A 26,821-nucleotide genomic window follows, 5' to 3' on the forward strand; every position below is an offset into this window, starting at 1 on the left:
TTTAACCACTTTAACCAGTATCATAAACCAAAAGACTGTGAATTTTGTGGATATTTTTGGTATATAAGGTTCATAATAACACTGGCAGGAAATAGAAGCCCGACCTTACAAACATTGGCGTACTTTAGGAACCGACACTCAATGGTGATAGCCATCAGATGAAATCAAGATGGCGGACTCTACGAAACAATATGGATGCCTCCAGTAGGAACCTGTATAATTTTAATTTATTTTTTATTATTATTTATGTTGGTTATAAATATATTTTTAATCTGATGGACATAACGAAAAGTGTAACGCAAAAGAGTGGTGTGTTCGATGATGACGTAACGAAAAGTGCAGCGCATAGCAGCGGGGCGTTCGATTGGTAATGGCGGAAAGTTCAAGAAACAAAATGGCGGATGTGACGTTATAATTAAAAAAGGGCAATTGTTGTGCATTATGAGGTCTTTTGAGGTGTTTTTGCTGCCAGAAGTGACGTAATTTTCAATGGCCGCCGAAATCGATGTAATCCAATATGGCCGTCGTGGCTCCCTAAATCTGAGCCTGAATAAATTGGCTAAATCACAGGAAAAGTGATTTACAGGTTAAACTAGCACTATGCAAAAGAGAATAGACCCTCTTTGGGGAGCTTGTGACCCTCCTGGAGAGCTTGCGACCACCCCCCCTCCCATTTTTTTCCCGGGGAGCTTGCACCACCGGATATTTTTCAGGAGGGGGGAGGGAAATATTTTCTCGAAAAGGGAAATATTTTCTCTAAAAGGGATATTTCCCCTCTAAATAGGGAAATTTTGGTTCACAATAAAGTGTTCTGAGATGTTTTTGCTGCCGGAAGTGACGTAATCTACGATGGTGCTGGAAGTGACATAATCCAAGATGGTCGCCGATGCTCCCTGGCTCCTGAGCCTTGAACCGGTGCTTCAGGACCAACTATATTTACCTACTAAAGTAGCCTATGTCACTCTCCGGCCTATAAACTATCTCTATGCCAAAAATCATGTCGATCTGTTGCCTTGTTGCTGTGTGAAAGGACAAACCAACAAACACACTTTCGCATTTGTAATATTAGTAAGTATTAAAAGGTTGGTGGGCAGGACCTTGCTATGGGAGAATGGACTGCATGTGGCACGCTCTCGGGATTACCGTACTTAGCAGTGTTCCATCGCCTTCAGCATTCAGCTACAGCTAAGAAAATATATAATAATTAATTCTTTACCAAAAGCACAAAAATACTAAAACAGGTACTTACAAATCACTAATCCAACAATATCATAATTCTGATACATGTTATGAAAGGATACTGATTTTTTTTTGCATGATTTATTTAATCGGATGTTTTGGTAAGAAAAAGGTGTAGTATTTCTACATATAAAACCATACAAATAAATATTATTATTCAGAAAGTATGCCTTTCGCAATTTCTTTTGTAATGGCCAATAAAAATTAATTAACTTTTTTTTTCTTTCGAAACCTGTAAAGTTTAGAGAATCTGGGCCCCACGAAGAGTTTCAAGAAGAGTCTGCTAATAAAAAAATAAAGTTTGTTTGTGTAAATGTACGGACTTGTATAGTCTCACTCCGGACTCGGGCAAATGGCATCTGACAACCAGTATAAATAAGTCCAGAAAGGAGGGCTGGATGGTAGGCACTGTGCGGCCCGCACATAAACCCCACGCTGCACGGCGGCAGCCGACAGCCGACAACAGGAGGCTCCTTGCCCTTCATGCCTTGTGGGTGGGGGGGTTTCTTGCAGGGGTCTGTTGGCTGGTAACGACCTCCACTGATTGCCACGCACCGAGCGAGCAGTAAACACGCTCACCGCGGTCCTCGCCGCCACACAACACTACAACTACAACAGCCATTACCCCGAGACGCCGATTTACGATTATTGAATTTTCTAAAGGATATTAAATATGTAATTATTTAGGAAGGTGGGGTTGCGGAGGGAGACTGACATTGCTGGAGGGAGCGGCGATAGCCGGGACAGTACACAGTCGGTCGAAATGACGTCACAGCCAGGACATATAAAATCCGTTTTAAAGTTACCTGATCCTAAAACCTCTCCATATCCTGTAAAATATCACTCTTCGAGGCATCGTCCAAGGACCTACAATCTAACCAATCTTTTTTTCTGTATAATGGATAGCCTACGTAATACAGGAACACTTAAGTTTTACATTCGTGCTGTTATAACAATTTTGAAATTTACATTGTTTGCTTTAAGAATTTTTTTTCTTTCAGGTATTACTGTTGAGACGAGTCAAAATAATTATTTACATGTTTGGTGTAATAAGCAGGTAGGTATGGAAAATTCAGTAAAATCATAATGAATTTCCATTTTGCTAAAAGTGTGAATATAACAAATAATTTCTGTGGTTTTGCAATAAATAATAATTAACAAGGTGGAAGTAAATTATTAATAAACGTGACCTAACATTATAATCTTTATGTGAAAAAAATTGGTTGTCTATAAAGTCGGTTTACGGACGATAGTTTATCGTGACAACGCCATAAAAAAACATTGATGAAATGATTGATCCAGAAGAAAAGGAAATATCATATTCGGCCTGAGACTGAGCCGTAAAAGGTTTTTGCAACCAAACCAGTTAGGCATTAAAAATATTATATTCTTTGAGGAAGAATTTTTTTTAATTTTTTCTATTTTTTGTATGATAAAATCTACCTCTGCATACTTTTAAGAATAAAATTGAATCATTTTTATTGAATTATCACTACTTTGTATGGATACAAAGAAGGAGTGAAATGAAATGTACAATTTAATTAATAAATTTACTTTTATTTGCATTCATTAATTCAAATATATTTATTACTTTTGAAATGTTGGGTGCGCCGTATTTCTTTTTACAAGTACAAAAATACTCGCAGCTGCCGGGATTCGAATCGTCAATCTATGGATTGGAAGTTAGCGATGCTGATCTCACGGCCACGAGGCCATTCTTTAAATATAATAGTTTCAGATGTTTTTAAATGAATTTTGTTCACGGTAGGGGAATAATATTACTTCGTTTTTATAACACGATTTTATAACAAATACGCATCCCAAATACACCAAACTTATTTATAATGTGTTACAATATTTTTTAAAACATTGTGCCAAAGATCCCGGGTGTAATTTGAATTATTATGTGTAACTGTAAAACACCATTGTTGGTTCAAAACGTATTTGAATATACAACATTACTTTTAAATAACCTAACCGATTGTGCTGAAAATCTGTGGACTATCGTTAAATTACATAATATTAATAATTCAAACGAAGAAAATATGACTGAAAAGTTAAATCGATGGTTGTTCCAATCGAGTGGAAGAGAAATGCCACGCATGCGTACAATGAGCTGGAGAGAGATGCCACGCATGCGTACAATGAGCAAACATGACACATCTGTAGTGGGACATCCATAGTGGGACATCCGTAGTGGGACACTTTTCGTGCGTGCAGCCGGCGTTCATCGATTTATTAGACGTCACGTCAAAAGTTTGGTTTATCTTAAAATTTAAAGAAAAGTCGTATTCCCTAAGTACTCCATTAAAAATAATTATAAATAAAGGTAAAAACAATGCAAGAAAAATTGTTCCCAAACTTACATTTCATTTTACACTAAGTTAATAGGAGAATGGATTTATCGATCAGTTTCAATGAAGCAGTGGAGCAACGACAGCCTCCAACTGGACGTCATGCAGCATCCCTTAGTAGCCAGGAGTGACACTGCAACCATTCAGTGTCATGTAGCAGCCATGCAGTGTCATGTGACACCTACTAAATCCTTTTTCTTCGCATATTTGTATCGCGGAGATTCTTAATCCCTTGCGGGCCGGCATGTACTCCCCATTAGGGGCTGAACCGACGGGACAGAGAGCGGCTTCATATGGCGAGGGAAACGGATACGCCGTTTCATCGCGGCTCAGATGCGTTGGAGAAGGCTATGCAGAGAGGCTGAGGCAACCCATCCCAGCATCGGCAACACTCAGCAACACAACCAGCAAACCAGCAGCTTCCGCAATGGCAAGCCCCCCAGCAAGTTACCATCTGGCACCTATCTCAGCTTATAACATTCTGCAAACCCCTACAGAAAATACCGACCGGTGCCTGCAGATATCCCGTGATCGTACCGAGGCACCTATCCAAGCCTTTACTAGCTCTCCAGGCTAGTACCGGATCAGATTAAATGCTGCTCACGAGTCCACCCGTTTCGAATTGGGTAATTTTAGAACTTGCTCGTAGCTCCGAATGACCACTTATCTTCACCAGACTGCCGACTGCGGCTGATCAACCTGGATCAGAATACCAGTGCAAAACCAACACCACACGACCTATAACATCCAGAGGACCTGGATGGGGGCTATCGATTGGCCGTCCAGCACTACTGCCTAGATTTTTCATTCCACTTGGGGCTTCTCCGACATATTGACCATTAAGTCAGCGGGGTAAGTGTCCCAAGTCTGTTCACACGGGGAATTACCTCGGGAACTGGAGATCCGCAGGACCAGCCCCTCGGATGTCTTACCGACTACGACTCCCCGGAGATTACAGCTTTTATGGCCCGGCTGTGGAACTCGCCAAACCAGAAGCCACCTGCCATTCAAGCCTCTACCATTGCAGCTTGCTGATCTCACGTTGATAACATGCCTTTGGAACCAACGGCTTGAAGGCCCGGCAGTGCTGACCTCCAGATAAAGTTTCCGACCCTTCTGCTGTTGCTGCCTCACCAGATACCTCTTTGGGTGCTGGGACGAGGACTCCCGGGCAGAGCTTACTTTTGTCGAAACAACTGGTATCACGAAGAGGTAGTGAGTTGGTCTAAGTGCGGAAATGCTATATATTCGCATCCGCGCACTCATTCTGTGTTCCTATTGGATCATATATCGGATAATAGCGTGGTAGCCATTCAGTGTAACGTGGTAAGGTTCTTCGATTTTAAGACAACCATGGAACCAATAAATTGTCCTTATCTGTGCCACATAACATGATGCTTATAGATGATTTCGAATGCTCCTGGACTCTTTCGACGCGTTTGTGCCCTCGGCGTACTTGGACTTTTATCGCCCCCGGAACATCCGTAATATTTGTCTCATCATTATTATAAATAAGAGCTGGACTTGTTTCCTTTAAATCTGGTCTCAAATTCTCAAAAAAATCTTTGATCTCGTTAGGACCCAATGATTCCCTTGAAGTTTTGATGTTTGTGGCCAGTCTCTGGGTGAAGTTGTTCCGAGCTGCAAATTTGTTCGCAAAGTCATAGCACGGCAAATTGTCTTTCCACTGCTTTACTACTCTACCTTCCTTGTTGATAATCATTGAAACTATGGTTCGAATGTTGGCCTTTGGAAAAGAAAACCCCAGTCTGCTATTAATGTCTCACTCTAAGGCGTCAAACATCGGGATGGCCTGGCTTACCTTCATGTTTGTGATGGATCTTGTTAATAATTGTGGTCCTATTAATTTTGTACTTCTTAGCAACACCTGCCTAGAAAAGTGTCCCCGTTCTCACTTCCGCAATGGCTTTTGCAAGGTCTTCATCACTATGATTTTTATAGTTTCGGGCACTCAGTTTTATTTTATATGTTCTGACTATTGTGTTATATATATTATAAATATACACAAGGGTAACCTATAACAAATAGGAAAAACCAAATACACCACTGATTAAATCAAAGCTGAACCCATATATAAATTAATCTACCCAAATCTATGTATGTTTACTTAAATAATACTATAAACGAACCGAAAACTAGGCATCCAAACAGTGCGAAGCCGTATTTACGAACCACACTACAAACACCAACCACGACCACGCTCGGACTGGTCGGTGATTCAGGTGATCGCTACCCAACCCACTCCCCGCACTCCCCTCCTCCACGCAAAGTCACGCGAGTTTGCTTCGCACATGGTCAACCCGTATTTTGACGCTCTGTCAAAGTAATTCTTAAAGTCAAAGTAACCCCTTTTTACGGTGCTGTCTGTGATCTACTACGCATTGATAGAAGAGTTAGTGCTACCTGACCTTGTACCAGTGGAGACAAAACCAGCTTTGATTAACAAAATAATATGAGAGCCTTTGCTCCTTTCGAACAGTATTTTCCTATTTTTATTCGTTCCCAGAAGTATTTTTTATTTAATTTTCAGTTCTATTGTAGTCCTGTCACTACAATGTTTATTTATTATTATACCTTAGTATTATTCAATAAAGGTTGTATTTGAAACTAAACTGGGATTTAAGAAGGAAATTATTTTTTCAGATGACCACTTTGGTGGTTTTATTTCTTATAATAGATTAAAAAACAAGTCGGCCGAAGGTCACTCGGTTAAATTAATTTACACACATATTTAACACACCTACCTTACATTTAGGTTTCCCTTATATAGTACGTGATACATAACATAATTGAACGGGTTATTAAGCTAAACCAGTGACATGATAATAAAGTTTAAGAGCTATAAGATAATAAATATCGCACACATTAACAGACCAAACTCTGCTCTAAACTTAAAAAAAACAAAGGAAAGTTTTTTAAAATCATTAGTCCTTTAATAACAAAACATAAGTAACAGCGCTGGATTTTATAAGGCTATGTTGCGCATTTTCTGTATGCAATGTAGCCGTGATTCGTGAGTTGCGAGACGAAGGTAAAGTGTGACTTGCTTAATTCTTAGATTACGTCCAAAGTCACAGAATCGTTCACAGTTTTGTCCAATCAAATAATTCTTAACACGATTAATCCATTGAAGGTTTTCTCAGTGCATCAACACCCGATTAGTAACCTTCGATTTGTCTACCGACATCAGACTGTTTATTGCAGTCAAGTTACAAGCTTCATTCGAATCAAAATATTCCTGTGATAAATATAAATATAAATATATATATATATAAGGGTTGTTAAAGTCATTGCCGACCGTTTGTCACTTACTTATTTCAGACGATTACCTACATAGTTATAGCAGAGAAACAGCATTCCTACAAAGCATATTGCTTTGCTTCTCGACGCATACCACGCCCTGGCGTGCTTGCTGCTGATCCAGAAGCCACTATCATGCTTTAATTACTGAACATGATTTTCCATACCGCTTCTGTAGTATATACCTTTTTCTGGAGAATCCATCTTACTGTTGTTTTTTTTTACTGAACCCAGTATTCGAAATTTGTCTACATTAATCATTAAATAGGAGTGACAATCCAGATTTATTATCTTTTTATTTATTTCAAATTTCTTATTATCACTATGTTAGTTACTCGAACCTTGAAAAATGCATAATGCAAATGAGCGTTGGCATTCTTTATTATAAATTTATTTTTGTCATAATATTTTCTCTCTCTCAAGCACGTCTTACTAATTGACTTGTGTTAATCTTAATTCTAGGCAAACTCCATACATAATGAACCCCTAGAGAAGGCATATGATACAACAAATACAATGGGATGTCTCTCATTGTGTAATACGTATATTCTGCTGTTGCTACCATCTTCTTTATACCTTTACAATCAATAATATCATCATTATCATCGTGGCTATCAGCATCATTACCATGAGCATTGTCATTTCCATTAATTCTGTCACATCGTTCACACATTTTTGGTCTCATCGCATTGTCATGATCTTCTGTCCTGTCACTTAAAATTTTTCTCTATTGCTCTCATTTACTGTAAAGCTGTTTTGATCATGGTTTCCAGCATTATTATCTAATCCTACAACTTGCATAACAGAAAATCCTTAATTGAATTCGGTATGAAATCAAAGTCCTTCATGTCTCATCTAAAGAAATAGTCAACATTTTCTTATGGTAGTAGGATATCTTTTTTTCATTTCTTCGATGCTTTCAGTGTATGCGATGCAGCGGTCCAAGTGTGATGATTTATACCAATACCACAAATATTTAGCCCAAACGTTCAACTATACTCAGCAGACGAAAAAAGTATATCTTCGTAAATTTGATGTTTTTTTTGTTGAAATTATAACTTCATCCAAAACTGAAAATGGCAATTTTCACAGCTTACTTACAACAACATGGGTACCGCGGACCATCGGTTGCCACTCCCAGAGAGGGTACGATGGTGTACACTGGCATGCCAACATGGGTACTGCGGTCCATGAATTTCCACTTACAGTGAGGGTACGTTGTTGGGTACTGGTATGTCGACATGGGTAACGCGGAACATGTGTTGCCACTTTAGGGAGGGTACGATGGTGTGCACTGGCGTACCAATGTGGGTACTGAGGTCCATGAAATTCCACTTACGGTGAGTTCAAAGGCATGCACTGGCTTGCCAACATGGGTATCGCGGGCCATGGGTGGCCACTTACATGGAGACTACAGTGGTGTGCCAAATGGGTACTGCGGGGCATAGGTTAGTCACTAATTTAGACGTTGCGATAGGTAGCGTGCACGTTGGACCAAATTTAAATTTAAATGTAAGAAAATGTGTGACCCTTGTATTGTTTAAAATCTAAATCATTTTGTTTCATACATTAAAAAAAATATCAAAACATTCGCATTCAACAGTGTTTCTTGTTGATGTCCAGAAAAGTACGTAAAGGGGATGGTAATAATGGTATATATCGCCCCTCCCCCCTTCTGTTTATCTTAATTTAACATTTCTTCCAACGAATGAGTAGCGAACGTGAGCAATGTGTACCACTCCGGGTTCTGCTGTCTTAGTTTATTACATAGAAATATCGGTAATTGATTATATTTTAGTCGAGCCCCTTCCCCTCGTTTTACAAAATGAAATACCTTGTATGCCTTTGTTGCCTGTTGATGTACATGAACTTTACGCAAGCGACCTTGTAAAACGTCACTTATGGTGAGTTACTTTTGCTGCTGATTACAAAGAAAAGATTACTGGCGAATTAACTTCTATAATAAGCCATTTATATTACTGACTTGGTTTATACCTAGTTTTGAATTATTCACATACAGGACGAAGAAAGAAAACACTTATTATAAATAATCATTTAGAATTACGATATGTTTGTATCATATAAAGGTTCAATAAAAAATGACCTATAAAAAATGTTCCTGATTGGTTTCGTTAAAATGTTATGATTTTTTATATAATCCTACAACAGAAGGTGTCTATAAGGGTAATTTTTCTGTTTCAGGTAATGCAGCACATATTACGACCAATCTTCCTTTCATGCCAAGAACTGAGACTTTGTGATATCTTCACAGGTGAGTCAGCAAAGTCAGGACAAGTTTATACACCTCTGTGTTGTTGTAGAGGTAATAAACTATCGAAATATTTATCTGTGTCTCCCCTCCACACTTTTGGGGAGACAATGTATTCCGTAAATCCGACTATGAGCTGTTGGGTTTTTGAAAATCCCAACAAAAATAACTTGACCATGAAAGAAGGCACTTCCGACTGCATGTTTCATGGTTTTACCAATCTTGTTAACGACAAACACAAATTTTATCACTGTCCAAATAGAAAACACTGAAAATTGTCAGTAAAAAAATATTTATCCAAAATAATTAAATTTATAGTTGCTGCCGGGATAATGTAATGGCGGCAGCACAAATAATTTTTATACTAAAACCTTACTTACCTCTATAGTTTGATGAGCAAACCGCATAAATTGCGCATTCTAAGCAGATTTTTAACTCTTATTTACTTAAAAATTCTAAACTTTCTGATTAACTACAAAATTGGGGGGGGGGAATAAAAAAAGGCTATTATTATACATAAACATAACAAAAACACTTTTCGCGCACTTTCAACTAAAATTAAAATCTACAGGTCCTAATTTACCAAACAATTATAGATTTCGTAAATTACTTAATAACTAAAATAACCGGCAATTCGAGTTAAAATAACGTCATAAAATGGTAAGCGCAATGTTCAGATTAAAAAATTTAAGCTACCAAGATACATAACTTATCCACACTTAAAAAAAATTAATTTCACGCAAATTTTCCGATATTAACTGCAGTTGCGTAAAACGAATATGAACACCAACTCGCACGGTGGCATTAATGGAAAAGCCGCCTCAATATTCAACATAAATTTCCTGGTTAATGATGAACAAAAGATTTCTGGTCTAATTCTTAGAAAAATTGTCATTAAAACGGGGGGCAAATACTTAAATTTTCTAAAAAGGTATAAATTGCAACTCAAGTAGCAAAAATGTGTGCCAGTTAACCTTTCAACTTTTTCAAGGAAACAACAAACTTGTTACAAAAACGCTGCTGTTAATTTCATCTCGCCGCAACTGAAATTATGTTTCGTCAGCAAAGTCAAATGTCTCAGTAGTATAGAAAAGGGGCTCCGGGGACAGGGTTCAGGGTTGAGGTGCTGGTGCCGGGTCAATGACCGATTGTTCTGACGTCATGGTGGCCATCTTGGATGAGTGTGACCTTGACCTTGAATTTTACCTTCAAAGTTTGCCAAAACTGTCCAAAATTTTCCCAAAATTCCTCAAAATTCCTCAAAAATCGCCAAAATTCGTTACTGTCGTCGACGGTGTACAGATCACCTAGTTTGTTTCTTCTGGTGCGTAAGTCGCGTAATTACCTGTTCTTGAGAACTTTATGGCATCTTTACCGACTTTAACGTCGAACTCGATGGAGGTTGTACCATCGTCTACGGGAACCTTGACGTCAGCGACGACAAGAAGGAGCAGATCCCGTTGTCAACGACGATGACAACATTGGAGGAGACTTCAGCAGTCACGATACCACCAGCAGAAGAGACTTTAATGCCGGTAGTGCTGGCTGTACAGGAAACCTCGACGAACGCTGTTTCGCCCTCGATGGTGACTTCAATGGATGGTGATACGACAACAAACAACGAACATTGGTGCCGTTACTGCGACAAGATTTTCTCAAACAACAGTAATGCTCAACGACACGAGAAGAGAGAATGTGTTAAGAACCTTTATCGAAAAATGTTTGGCTGTGAGAAATGTCGTAAGCAATTTACAAGAAATGCTAATTTGCAGCAACACTTGGATACATGCAAAGGACATGTTGCGCGGCAGAAAGTAAAGGTGTCTATACAACAACGAATGATTGATGTGCATAAGAGTATGCCTAGAAATGGTACGACGGCGGCAACGTCAGTATCTGGATCGAGTCTGAAAGGCTTGTCTTCATCACCGCGGTATCCTTGCAGCTACTGCGATATGACGTTTGCATTTGCTCATGATGTACGGAGACATGAGAGGAGTAAATGTACAAAGAATCCTTCTCGCATGAAGTTTCGCTGTGATGAGTGTTATGAATGGTTTACTCGAATTGATAATATGCGTCGACATGCGAAAAACTGTAAAGGTGAAGTCCGTGCGCCTACTGCTGAACTACCTGCAGAAATTTCGACTCCTCACTTTAGAATGGAGACTCGTAAGCGTACAAGTAAGAAAACAGATGCGCATCAACCGATTGCTATGGTATCTGGACATGGAACTAAACCTAAGACTGTGATCGGTGCTCTACAGGTGAATGATATTGGCTTCTACTTGGCGCAGTCTGCATTTCGTGGAACATTGAAAGACTACTATTATCTAAATACGTTAGGTGAGTCGAAAGACATTTGTAATTTTCTTGATGATATCAGACAGAACATAATCAATCAGCTTACTGATGATGTAGCAACAAACGTACCTTTGAAATATAACTTGTGGTTGGACTGTATATATGGAAAGCCATATCCGTTTGATTAAAAAGTGAAAAAATGTGCATTCAAGACATCGGCAGCAGTAATTTACAATTCTGACGATGTGAAGCAAACTGTTAAACACGGTATCCAGAAACTCTGTCAAGAAGAGGAGGATTATGTCAGTAAAGGTTCTGGTTGGTCTTATAAACCGATTGGAGCTACGAATTAGTCATTTCACACCTATACGGAACTAAATGATTATAAGTTTGCTGGCTTACGTAAGTGTTCGTGTAGTAATAAAGAAATTATGTAATAAATATTATTTTTGTAAAAGAACTTGTGGAGTTTTATTTCTCGAACCTGACACTTTTCTGATATTTAAATTAAATTTATTTTTAGCTTCGTTCAGAGATCGAACCAAGGACAGGAATCGATCGAATCAATATGTTAATTAATGAGTGAATTATTTAATGAATTTTAAATTTTTTTCATTAAAATCGGATAGTAAATACAAATATCCAAGATGACTGTCGTACTGACTTATAGGATGATTGTTTATTTGGAAACTATGCTTCTTTTAGGACTTTGATCTTTATTTATTAAAATTATTATTTTTACATAAAATTAAATGTTTTGCATCGTCTAGGGATCGAACCAAGGACACGAATTGATCGAATCAATCAATATATTTATTGCCAATTTATTTAATGAATTTTGAAATTTTTCCCACATTTCTAGCATTAAAATTACGGATTTCCAAGATGGCGCTCAAATTTCCAGATGGTGGATGTCGCAGAAATAATAAATGATTACTGCACTCTAGCGGGTAAGAATTAAACTAACGTGGCGTCAGCGCACTCTAACAGACGATAACATGATGGTGGCTTCCAGCAAACGAAGACAAGATGGCGGACATGACGTCATACTAGGTGACTTTATATACTTTGACATAAGTGGTGGGGGTCAGTCTGTCTGCAGCCACTGTGAGGGAAGAATTTGATGCCATTATTATTTTTTTTGCGCTCACTGGGTTCGAACCGAGGACTCCGAGCTCTTTGTCGTAAATGTTTGTTTTTTGATTATTTTTTATTAAAATTTTATTGTGTGTATTTTTTATATTTTTTAATTTTTTTCATTAAAATCCGATAATAAATAAAGATTTTAAAGATGGCGGGTGTAACGATAATTGCAATGGTGACGTTATAATCCAAGATGATATATTCCATGATGATGTCAGAGGCTTATCGGAGGCTGTAGACATGAATGCTTAAGCCTCTATATGTACATTTCTAGCCGCTGGGATTTTTAAGGACTAAAAACGGGATATTTTCCCTCGAAACGGGAATTTTTCCCTCGAAAAGATAAATTTTTAATTTATCAAAATTTTTGGGTTTTTTGACAAAAAATTTTTTTCCAAAAAATGGAAATTTTGGTGATTTTTGAGGAATTTTGAGGAATTTTGGGAAAATTTTGGAAAATTTTGGCAAATTTTGATTGTCGAATTCAAGGTCAAGGTCACACTCATCCAAGATGGCTGCCGTGACGTCAGAGAATTCGGTCATTGACCCGGCACCAGCACCTCAACCCTGAACCCTGTCCTGGAGCCCCTTTTCTATACTACTTGTCTCGTCGACATAGACAGGTAACTCGCTCAAAAAAATGCGACAAGGATTCTTCTATTTAGAACATGAGTCCACGTATAAGTAAAAATATCAAAGTTACTAAAGCATAACGCCAATATTACAGTTTAAACCATCACAAAAGATAAAAATGTTTGTTGGTTGTGTATGAGTCGCTGTTTAATAGCTTGTTCCCAAAGGTAAATGTATGAAACTTACAGTAAGCAGCAGTGCAGCTCGAAGTTCTGCATTGAAGAAAGCTTTGTAACAAAGACTCAGTGTGCTGTTCTAACACGCAACCCAACGCATCGGATGCCACCACCCACGTCAGGCTGTTGATCCCTCACATTGTCACGAGTTATCACATTGCATCAATCAGCCGAGACTCGGGCCTGCCGCCACCCGCACCATGCTCGTCGATCCATCGCATTGTTTCACGTCATCTCCTCGCGGCGATCAGCTGATAATCAGGCCGAACACCGTCCATTACCAAATTTGTTGATCCACCACATTGTCTCATATCATCTCCCTACGGTGATCACAAGAGACTTCAGCCCATCGCCTGACATGCCAGGCTCGTCGATATGCCGCATTGTCTCATGCCAAATACTCGCAGCGGCGATCAGCTGAGCCTTCTGCCTAATGCCGCCCGATACCAAACCTTGTCGATCCACTGCATTGTCTTGTTTCATATCCTCACAGCGATCAGATGAAATTCTGGCCACCACCGCCCGTGCCAGGCTCCTTCATCTATCTGCACTATTGTCTCATGTCAAATCCTCGTGGATATCAGCTGAGACTCAGGCCCGTTAAAGCCCATGCCTAAATAGTCGATCCCCCGCATTATCTCATGTCATCTCCTTGCGGCGACCAGGTGAGACTTTACTGTGACTCCGCCCGCTCCAGACTCGTTGATCCGATACATTAGCGATTAACTGAGAATCTGGCCTCCCGTCGCCTGTGCCGAATTGATCCACCATATTGTCACGTGTCATCTCCTCGCGGCGATTATTTAAAAACTCCGGCCTGCCGCTGTATGTTCCAGTCTCGTCAATCTGCCACATTGTCTCATGTCAAATTAAAATGGCATTCAGATATTAAACCGGCCTTCTGCGAACGATGCCAGGTCTGTCGATTAACTGCATTGTCTTCTTGCTCAGTGCTGTACACGGGGAGGTGCAACATAAAACATAGTTTTTGAATAACGAGCGAGAAAAGGGCTAAGCATAAATATTGGTTTATTTATAACATATATTACACAAAACATAAACAAATGCACATGTTCTCTAGTTCAATGAATATAGTCTTATATTGCACCCGTTATTATAAGCTTCTGAATTGCTGCAACATAAAAAGTTCATAGAATAAATTATCAGAAAATTTTACAACAATTGTTAATTTGAGAGGTATTATATTTCCAGAAAGAAAGAAGTAATACAGTTTTTAAGCTTCTGAAATAATATATCACAACCTAACTTTAATCAAAACACTATTCAAAAATATTTCCAACATTAATAAATAAATACAAAATTGTACTATGACTTGACATTACTTAGAAATTATTGTATGTATATGTATATACCTCAAAATATATTATATCGGCAATGACATCTACATTCAATTTATTTTATTACAACTTCGATTCCTTTGACAAGCATTTTAAGCTCTATTAAAGTCTACAAAATATGAGTCCTGTTAAAATTCCATAAATTAGAACTTTAATAAATGCCATACCAATGACTGTCGTACCGCACTTTCTTTTTATTAAACAGCCTTCACTTACTGTGGGTGCAAAGTACATCGACACGCATTTGCTCGCGGTGTCTCCTAATCGCGGTCCTCGAGGATGACGACTTACTTGGCGAGATGTTGACACTCTAGTGGCTTGCTCGCTAACCCACTCTCGAAAGTATATGACCGTGGTGACTTTTTGCCATCATTTCCCAAATTTATCACAATGTCATGGCCACTAGTTTGGCCTCAGCCAGTGCGCCGCGCATACCTCCTTTATCTATGGGAGAGGCAGTGTCACCACACGCCCACAGATAGCAGATAAATAGATTCGCAAACAATATATATTAAGCGGAATTATAATTTTATCTGGGGACATTTATGGTAAATGTTATGTTATTTAATGTATTTGTAGAGTCGCACAAATAGCTGCCCTCTCTAGCACACCAATGCCTCTAGCCACCACCAGGGACACGACAATTTGGTATCCAATGTGGGGCGACATTAGTCTAGGAAGACTTGCGGACTCAATGCCGCTGTTAGAGCCTCATCCACTTCCATGAGTGCATCAAACACCTAGTGGCACCCACCCAAAATCTCATTATTTCTCCCCCACAATGCGCCACACCCAGCTGCAATACCCAGGAGGGACCGAGCATCACCTGTGCATATTGAAGGACCCCATTCCACCTGCAGTGTCTGGGGTGGGCCAATCAAGACATTGACCCACAAGACTTCATCGACATATACCGCCCCTGCCGAAACCAATTGTGGGATCAGAAATTAACACCAATAGTAACCCGGCACTGCTTCGCCCCGGACTGTCATCGGCCCGTCCTAGTCCTTGTCACTTGTCGGATATGCCATAGTGACTACCACCTCTCCTGTCTTGGCTGGGAGGACACACCGCTCAACCTCGCGGGGATGTCATTCACTAACATCCTATAACAAAAACACTGCTAAATGCTTATCAGTACCAGATCTACAAGTGCACCACGACCCTTCAGAGGACAAGGCCATGAGGACTGTGATAGCTATTTAACAATGGGAGCAAGCCTTTTGGGAACAAGCAATCCACCACACCAAATTGGTAGACGTAGTACACCCATTGCTATTGGGAGAAGCAGCTAGATGGTGGAATACCATGAAGGACTGTACAATAACTGGGAAGGGTTTACAGGAGGTTCCTGAACTACTTTGGTAACCAACTGAGGATGGCTGATCTTACTGCCCAGTTATATGACACCAAACAAAAGATAGGAGGTTATGTTTAAAGTTTTTGTGACAGAAAATAAAACTATTTGAAAGGCGACACCCAGAAAAAAATTCCAACAAGTTTCTCCCTACCCTACAAAAGCCATAACTTTGGCCATTTTTGAGAATCCCACCTCCCAATAATCTATCAGTGCAGAACTCCTCATGCAAGCCAATGCAAGGCAGCGAGATCGTTTTGAAACTCAGGGCACTGTATCAAGCAAACCGGCCTCACCACAGCTATCAAAAGAGAATACGGCCCCGAAAAGGAGCTTGGCGAAGTGTTGGCACTGCTCCGAACAAAACTTCCACCAAGACTGCCCCGTGTTCTACTGTAAACCAACTGAAAATAGAATCCCTAAAGGAAGGCTCCTGGAAAGTGAGAACTGTACCAACTAGCAAGATCCCCGAGTCCTAGATAAATTACTCTAACCTCCAAGCTCCAATCGAAAGAAATCCTACTGATGATATTATGTACATACAGCACAATCCACACTTAGAACTGCCACGCGTCTAGGTGCAACTTAATCCTCAGCCATTCATACCCTTATCGACTCAGCCACGTCCACCCATTATGTGCACATAAGTTTTATTCTTGTGACAGGGACCCCTATAAAGTTCCAATCCTAAACTAAAAAACTGGCCAAACAGGGAACAACTCTCACCCTACAAGGCCAAGCCAAAGTGCAATGCTACTTAGCAGACATAGAGATGGAGATTCCCTGCTTAGTAGCAGATGACCTCAAATAAGATCTCATTATGGGCCAAGATTGGCTCACACAGCAACAGGCGATACTTAACTTCGAAGCGAAAACTATTCACTTCGGACAAATACGAGCTCTTAACTGTACCACCAAAGAAATTTGAGGCCTAAATACTCCGAATGAAAGCAAGATGGACCTACTGAACAAGAAACCTTTATGGAGCGACCCATAGACCAGCCTACATTTATGCTTGACTCTGGAGACCAGAGCCCCCATGAAACCTCCCCACCAGTTGCTGCCACAACTCCACTGAACCAAACTAGCTCAGGCAGCGGTTTTTAGTTACACAAGTAAGGGGAATCCTCAATGCTACCATGGAGACAACCACAGAGTATCACATATATTCATCCACGGTTCAACTGTAACCAAGAGTATTGCCAGCGACCAAGAACAGGTATCTCTCGAAAAACACTTCGAATCCCACTATGGAGGCAGAAAATGAATCTTTTCAAGGATTCCATACCCCAAGACCACCTAGAGCACCGCGCAAAATGATCATGCATTGCAGTGGCCAGTGGAGAGGGGTCGTCATTGGACTGAAACCCAGAGTGCTGACCCCAGGTATGGGTGACGAACTCAGCCAAAGTCACAGAGGGAGGGGGCGAATTGTCATGTACACTATGTTGGTCTCAGCCAACATGACTCCACTAGCACCGAGTGCACCGCGCATACCTCCTTCATCTATGGGAGAGGCAGATGGCAGATGTATAGATACACAAACAGTTTATTTTTACCACATATGTGGGTAAAACTGGGTTTATGATGGGTGGCCCAATTAAGTATTATTATACTTTTTTAATTACTAATATTTACATAACTAATCAATAATTGTACTTAAAATGAATGATTACCAATCACTGACACTTAAAAATGTTTATTCACAAGTCACTCAATGTCTGTCAAGTTCCACAGTTCGCACTCCTCACTGGAGCTAGGTTCAACTGTGGTTCGAACCTTATCTCGCGCCTGTCCACACACACAGTCACACAGTATCGTGCCACTCAGTCGCACTATCGATCCTGTCACTCTGCATCGCGCCACTCTCGAAGAGGGTCTTTCACCCTCTTCGCCGATTATGCACTTTCCTTCACTTGCAAAACTCTCCAAACTCCCGTAACTCGCTCAGAACTCCCGCAGCAGAGGTTGGCATAGCTGCTTAAGAACTAGTGGGTCATGTTTTCAGAACCTACGAGAGAGGCTGTGATGAGTCTCGTCTTTACGGGCCGACTCGACGGCCGAACAGTTCAGAAAAGCAGCATCAATTAATTCGTGCTACTCAGCGTGGAGCTCACGGAATTCCTAAGGCCGCTCATCGATAGATAATGCCACCGAGACAGGACGATGCATGGGGAGCATTGAGGGGAGGGGATAGCGATGACCCTTGTAATCCTGCCAGGTACGTGTGGCATGCTTTACGTCAGTGGATGGCACGTGACATGGCAAGTGACGCCCGTGGCCGTGCAGGGCTTCCAGCCAGCTCTGAACCTGGCGTGTGTCGTGGTCCTGGCTGTGTTCGTAACAATTTATTAATCGGAATTATAACATAATCTGGACATCTAAGGTAAATTTTATACATATAATGATATATAATTTATTTGTAGAGTCGCACAAGACACAGAACCCTTTATGTGAACATGCAATGTAAATAATATATGTATGCATATCCATGATGTATGGTGTACCTATTATACATATATATACTCGAGGTCAACCAGACCTGTCAGAGATCCTTCTACAGAGAAATATGGAGGGAAAAAACTGTATATGGTATTAATGGCTGAACTATCCTACCTTTTTTGTCCCTCCTGCTCTGTAGTGACCCTTCGGGGATTGCTCTAAACTCTTCAGCCCGGTAGCGATTATCAATTGGGACCACCACCAATCCTCCACTGGCTTTCGCTTTCCCCCTTGCCATCTGAGCAGGAGAGCAGATCAAATGTGGACCAGGTAACGTGACTGCTGAGGGGTAAAAGGGAGGAACAGCTTGCGTTTTATCATCAGGGCTACTTCTCTGCCTCTCAAGCACACCAGCAAATCTGGCCGCCGCCGGGGACACAACAACCGTCCTGACACTCACGGTTTGGCTTGATCCAACGTCTCGTTGTACGTAGTTTTATTTTCTTCATAGTGAGTAAACTTGCAGCCATACCAAATGCTTTAGTCCACATAAACCATTAATACCAAAAAAAAAATTTCACACAACACCAAAAATATTTCACTGTCTGATATTCTTGTTTAGTCCTTGATTAATGTTAATTGCTCTCATAACATATAGTACTAAATTCTAATGAGGATCCGGTCCAGCGCCACCACTTCCAATTCCGACAATCAGCTGCATCGTCTTGTATCAACTCCTCACAGCGATCATCTAAGATTTCGGCTAATGGTGATTGGATGCAAGTCAAGCCCACGACCGCTCCTTCCCAACTCTTTGATTCACTGCATTGTGTAGCATTAATTCCTCACTTCGATCAGCTGAAATTTCTGCCTGCTACATCCCTTGCCAGGCATATATATTCACTGCATTTATTAATGTCAACTCCTAATTGCAATTAGCTAAGACTAGAGCCTGTCACCACCCATGCCAGACACATCGATCGGCAGCATACTTTAATATAAACTCTTAATAACGATAAGCTGAGACTTAAGCGCCCCCCCCCCCCCCAATTCCCAATCACAACTCAACAATCTGCCCCATTGTCTTGTGTCAACACCTCTTGGCGATCATCTAATATTCTGGGTGCCACCACCCGCGTCAGGCTCATCGATCTGCTACATTGTCTAATGTCAACACACATAGGATATCAGGTTAAAATACGGCCTGCCACCGCTTCTGCTAAACTTATCAATCCACCACATTGTCTCGTGTCAGCGCCTCTAGGAAATCATCTCAGGCTCCAGTCCACCGCGGCCCACGCCTAACTCATCATTCTACCGCATTGTCTCGTGTTAACTCCTCAACGTGTTCATTGCAGCCACTGTCATACCGCCGCCTATGCCAAATTCGTTGATCCGCTGCATGTCTCATGTCAACTTTTCGCAACTATCATCTGAGACTCCGGTCTGCTGCCGTCAATGCCAAAATTGTCAATCCACCACATGGTTTCGCGTCAACTATTTGTGGCGATAAGCTGAGATTCCAACCTGCTACCACCTGCTCCAACCTCCAATACCGCATTATCGTGTGTTAACTCCTTAATCCGATCAACTTAGTTCCTCACCGCTGTCCATGCAACATCATTAATTTACCCACTTGTTTCAATCAGTTCCTCGCAATTATCAAATGAGACTCCTGCCAGCCGTGGCATACAACTAGCTTCGTTTTAACACACTAACTTCACACCTCACTCCGTTAAATATATTACACAAAAACGTAGTATACCTAGTGGTATATATTTACCCTGGGTTCTGGGTGTGGAGCCAGAGCCGATGTCCACTATCATGTGATCTAATATCACGGCAGCCATTTTGGATGACCTTGACCTTTGACCTTTACCTTCAAAATTTTACAAAAATGACCAAAACATTAAGCAAAATTCGTCCAAGTTTGCAGAAATTCGCTAGAATTTCCAGTTTTTAGAAAAATAATTCTGCCCAAAAATCTCAAAAAGGGCGGGGGATAACCTATTTATAGGGGAAAATTCCCGTTTTGGGGGGAAATTTCCAGTTTTAGTTCTCAAAAATGTCAACGTCTTGAAAATTCCTAAAAACTACTAAAAGTAAGCCACAATAAGCCACCGAGATCATGATCTCGACCATTAGGATGCCATGGCCAAAAAAAAAAAATTTTTAATTTATAATAAATTGTTTTAATGCAATTTTATAACATTTTAATTAAAAGGCACCTACATCATGGAGCTCAGACTCCTTGGTTCGTTCCTGGTGAGGACAAAATAAAAATGGCGATAGTTCCTACCTCCGCGGAGGCCAACGAAAGACGGACCGCCCATTACAAATGACAAGAAATATATTACGACATATAGTATGACATCATGTCTGCCACATTGTTTTCATCTGCTAGAGACCACCATCTTGGATTATGACATCACAGCCGCTATCATATTTTCTTCTGCAGGAGACCACCATCATGGATATGATGTCATAATCGCTATCTCAGATCTGCCATCTGGTTTTCGTCTATTGGAGGCTGCCATCTTAGGTATGACATATTGTTTTCGTCTGTTAGAGTAGACTGCCGCGATAATAGTTTATTTTAACCCGTTTGAGTGCAGGAATTTTTTTTTTGCCAGGGCGCCCAATATCTTAAAAATCGTCCGCAATCTTGAAAGTCTGAATTTATTAAGCTCGAAATTAAGGAAAAATTCCAAAAATGATAACAAAAATTCACTTGTTACATTAATGATTGATCGACACCTCGGTTTGATCCTTGCTCGATGCAAAAAAAAATTAATAAAACTTCTTTAAAGTGACAGGTTTAAGAAATAAAACAACAAAATCACAAACCAAAAAATTATTACATAAACTCTAAATAAATACAGGATACAGGAACCCTTGCTAAGGTCTGCATTGGATTTAACTGATAAATCCTAAGCTATAAATGGTGTACTGAATACAGAGACCAGCCAGATACATTTCCTAAGTATTCTTTTTCTTCCGACAGAGATTCTAGATGCTGTGTATGACAGACTGTTTTACATCGTCGGAATTGTAAAAGGTGTATTCACTGTATTAAATGCACACTTCTCCACTTGGACCTCGAATAGTTACGGTTTACAATATACGCAGTCCTGCCACAAGTTATATTTTAAAGGTCCGTACATTGCTACTTCATCAGTAATATGATTTATAAAGCTCTGATTGATAACATAAAGAAAAGTAAAATATATTTCAACTCACTAAAAGTTTTTAAATAATAGCACTCTTTCAAAATTCCACGAATTGCAGATCCCGAGAAATGTAATCCATTATCATTTACCTGTAATGCACCGAGCACATTCTTTTTTTCTGTGTCATGTCCAGAAATCATCGCAATTGGTTGTATGCATACAATTCTCAAACTTAAACCTAGGAGTTAAATGACTGCTAGGCAATTGCTTACACCTTTACATTTTTTCCCGTGCCATCTCTGTCATTACAAGTAATCCACACATGACACTCATCAGAGCGAAACTTCATAGGAGAAGAATTCTTCGTTCATTTACTTCTCTCAGTTCTTCGTACATCATGGGAAAATGCGAATGACATATAGCAGTAGCGCCAAGAATGTCTAGTCGATGAAGACGAACCTTTCAGATCCAAACCAGATGCTGAGGTTACTGCAGTAGTACCAATTTCTGGTGTACTCTTTTGCACATCGATGCACTGATTTTGCGGCGAAACCTTTACTTTCTGCCATGCAGCACGACCTCTGCATACCTTCAAGTGTGTTTTATATTATCATTTCTGGCAAACTATTTGTGTAATTTCTCACAACCAATATTTTGTGAAGAGAATTCTTAGCACATTCTCTCCTCGTGTCAACGAGCATTACTGTTCTTCAAGAATATCTTGTAGAAGTAACTGCATCGATGCTCGTTAGTTGTTGACGAATCACCAACCGTTGAGGTCTCCTTTGCTGGCTAAGGTTTCCTCCGTAGCCAGCACTGCAGGAATTAAAGTCTCTTCTGCTGGTGGAACCACGCATGTTGAAGTCTCCTCTAATTTTGTTGCCATCACAGACGAGATTTTCCGAGTCGATAGTACAGCTTCCAACAAGGGGTGCGTCGTCGCTGACAAGATCTCCACTGTCGATGGTAGGGTTCCCATCAAGGTCTTCGAGATTGTCGTCTACGATGCCAACGAGATCTGCGTCGCCGTCGTCGTCACTGCTTTCAGGGTTCCCGTAGGCGATGGTACAAATTCAATCGTGTTCGATGTTATAGATGCTAAAGATGGCATCAAGAGCTGACAAAATAGGTAATTATGTGACATGTATCAGATGAGACAAACTACGTGATCCTTACACCATAATAGCCAGTAACAAACTGAGAGTCGTGTCGTTTAGTCGTCGCTCATATATTCATGGCCGCTGGTATAATATGCGAGTCAAATCAAGAACCATTTACAGTAATACACTAGTAAAAAAAACATTTATACACGAATAAAAAACATTAAAATGAGAAGTACATTTGACAAATAGTAGGCACATTTTCAAAAAGGAAGCACATTCGCCAAAAAGGAAGCACATTAGGAAGCACATTAGACAAAAGGAAGCTAATTTGACAGAAAAGAAGGACGTTCGATAAAAAGGAAGCACATTAGGAAGCATATTTGACAAAAAGGAAGCACATTTGACAAAAAGGGAGCACAATAATTGAAAAAAGAAAGCACATTCGGTAGCACATTCAACAAAAAAGTAAGCACATTCGGAAAAAGGAAACTATTGAAAATATGAAAAACATTTGGAAGCACATTTTAAAAATCAGAAGCACATTAGACAAAAAAAGCACATTTGGAAGCCCATTAAAAAAAAGAAGGTAGTTTGGAAGCACATTAAAAAAGACTCACATTAGGAAGCACAGTCGTTAATAAGGAAAAACACACTCGGAAAAGGAAACACAGTCCACAAAAAAAGCACATTTAATGAAAAGTTCGCACATTTAGACGAAAATTGAACTTGGTTGGATATGATGTCATCAGTAGGATACGATACTACAGACTCAACTACGCACATTTAATTAAATATATGTTCATTTGCACGAACATTAAACTCAGTAGGATACCACCCTGTATGTAGGATATTATCGATCGAGGGCCACGAATAGGATATGGGTCCATCTGTATTTTGGCTCCAACTACACCAATGACATTTGGATACAAGACTACAAAGCTACATGTCTACAAGACTATAAAGCTACAAGGCTACGATACTACGAGGCTACAGAACTACAAAACTACGAGTTTACGAGACCACGAGGATGCTTGGATACAAGTCTACAAGGCTTCAACTGGCTACGAGGCTACAATGCTACCAGGCTACAAGTCTACGAGGCTAAAAGACTACATGGCTTTAACAGTCTTTGACGCCATTCAGCTGCGAGAGTTAATTTATCTCATACAAAGAACTTGTTGTAAGTAGCCCTCGATTATTTCCAACAGATGTCACCACGTGTTGTGTTGGGATAAAAATTATTTAATTATTTTAAATGGGATGCGGGATGCTCACTAACGATCGCAAACGAAGTAAGTCTTCGCTAGACTTCAAGGAGAAGGACGTTCGTCTTGCATGATAGTGCTTCTCAGCTGTCTCAAGCCATATTATTTGACTGAGTAATATATGTTTTTTGTGTGAATTAAACATGGTATAAATATTGTTAGTGATTATTTGGTAGCATAAATTCACTAATTAAAGGAAATTTCGAAAACATTTTCTCGTCTGATTACGATAAAAAATACATGCACGGATATTTTTTTCAGGAATAACCACACAGAGAAAACCAACAAAATATTGGTAGGAATAATGAGGTGCACACGGAGAAAACTAACGAAAATTTTCCTCAATCAAGATTAGTGAATCACTAAAAAATTAAGTTAAAAATATTATTACATAATGAAAATAATTTTTTTTTTAAATTAAATTTAAAACTGCCATTAGCTTTAGAACTCATCCTTTGTTCAGAATGGATAGAGTTTTAGCACAATTCCGATTTTTTTTTTTTTAAATTTTTATGTTGTGGAAATTGTACCATCGACTGCGGAGATCTTTTCAGTGATGTCGCAGATCCCGATGGCAGCGATGGTAACAACACTAAATGATACTTTAACAGGCGTGGTTTCACCAGGAGAAGATACTTCAATTTATGCAGTGCTGGCTGCGGAGGAAACCTTCGCCATCGAATTAGACATCAGTGGTTAGTGATTCGTCAACAACTAACGAGCATCGATGCCGTTACTGCTAAAAGATATTCTCGAACAACAGTAATGCTCGTTGACACGAGAATACAGGATGTGCTAAGAATGGCTGTGTTTGGCTGTGAGAAATGCCACAAGTAGTTTGCCAGAAAAGATAATATGATAACGCACTTGAAGACATGCAGAGGTGGTGCTGCACGGCAGAAAGTAAATTATTTGCTGCAACATCGATGCATCGATGTGCATAAGAGTACACCGGGAATTGGTACAACTGCAGTAATATCAGCACTTGTTTGGGTCTGAAAGGTTCGTCTCTATGATCTTGACATCCTTGCGGATACTGCAATATGTCGTTCGCCTTTTCCTATAATGCACGAAGACACAGGAGAAGTAAATGCAGGTAGAATGATTCTCGTATGACGTTTCACTGTGATAAGTGTCATGTGTGGTTTACTTGTATTGACAGTTTAATAAGACACGCAAAAAAATTGTGAAGGTGAAATCCATGTGCCTCATGTGGAACTATATACAGACATTTTGACCCCTCGATTTAGGTAGGCAGGGACGAAACTAAGGGGGGGCAGCCGGGGCTTGTGCCCCGGGCGCCGCATTTGGAGGGGCGCTGAACTGGCAGAGTAACTTATACTACATATATTTACTTCAATATCGTAGTGTTAGAACAAAAAAAAGTTGAGGGCAGTTTAACGGAATTATTCAAATTGGAAGATATAAAATATATACGCTAATAAAAATGATATTATTTGCGTACATTCTAACTTGCGATGGTACGGTGGTAACTGGTAGGTACATACCACTGAATTTTGGTAGGTACAAATACCTTCTAGATTGTACGTCTGGCAACTCTGCCATGGCCCTGTGGGAACCATGGAGGGAAATCCCCACCCGACCATGGAAAGTCGCGTATTTCTCGCCCCCACCGCCCCGCCCAGGCCAGGTCAGGCATCGGGTGTCTGAAATAGCTTCAGTTGTTCACAACCACAACCCTGTAGGGTCATTCGCCCGGGAGTATCTTTTCATGTGTGTAGCATTTCTGTTCTCTCAGCTACGTCACTTTTGCTATTTGTGAATACACCATTTCGTAAACTGTTTCAATTGTGTTTGACAACCGTGTTTAATCTCAAAATATGTCAAAAAACCGTCTGGTACAGAATTAAAAAGAAGAACCAAAGAACGAGAAAAAGAAGCTCGCCAGTCTTCGTCCTTTTTATCATCTTGGCTTAATGTCAAAGACGTTAATGAAGAAGGTACGTTATTAACTTACTTGAAAAAATAAGGTAACTATAATTTTTTTAAAATGTTACTTTATATTTTATTTTTTGTAATAGAAAAGTATTGCATTAGAACTTTAATAGGGCCACCGGTAGATCTAATACATAATTTTGAACAATATTTTTTAAGTCCGTACGCAAACAAAGGACATTAGTACTTTGCTGCGCATGTCTGTCTATCTGCCTATTTGCCGGTAATATTGTTTAATTCAATGCTTTGTAAAGCAAAATTATGTATGATTAAACTTGATATTTATGTGTATACAATTATTTTACTATTTTGTAGGTTTTTGGGTAATTAATAATAACATCCTTGGAAAAGCGGTAATTTAAATATTTTCTAATCAGTAGTATAGGATAGGGGCTCCGAGGACTGGGTTCTGGGTGTGGTGCCTGTGGTGCCGACCGCCATCTTGGATTGTGACGTCACGGCGGCCATCTTGGATGGTTGTGACCTTGACCTTTGACCTTGACCTTGACCCCGGCGGCCATTTTGGATCCGCCATCTTGGATCCGCCATTTTGGATGACGTCATTGTGTGTTCTCGAAAATTCCGGTGATGTGTTTTCCGCCATATTGGATTATGACGTCACCGTTGCATTTTCCGTTACGGCCGCCATCTTTAACTTTTTTATTTATTATCCGATTTTAATGAAATTTTTTTTTAAAATTATAAAAAAATTAATTTAATAAAATTTTAAT

The 26,821-nt window shown here is 39.9% G+C and overlaps 1 protein-coding gene across 1 annotated transcript in view; it reads left to right on the top strand.

Annotated features, from left to right (window-relative positions):
- LOC134527334 (protein espinas-like) overlaps nucleotides 1-26,821 on the top strand; it is a 1,109,625-nt gene that overhangs the window by 367,047 nt on the left and 715,757 nt on the right. Inside the window, exon 2 of the mRNA XM_063359914.1 lies at nucleotides 9,117-9,186. The gene's annotated coding sequence lies outside the window, so the exon portion shown is untranslated. The remainder of the gene's footprint in view (nucleotides 1-9,116; nucleotides 9,187-26,821) is intronic.

The sequence above is a fragment of the Bacillus rossius genome, chromosome 1 (genome assembly GCF_032445375.1).
Source record: "Bacillus rossius redtenbacheri isolate Brsri chromosome 1, Brsri_v3, whole genome shotgun sequence".
NCBI classification, from domain to species: domain Eukaryota; kingdom Metazoa; phylum Arthropoda; class Insecta; order Phasmatodea; family Bacillidae; genus Bacillus; species Bacillus rossius.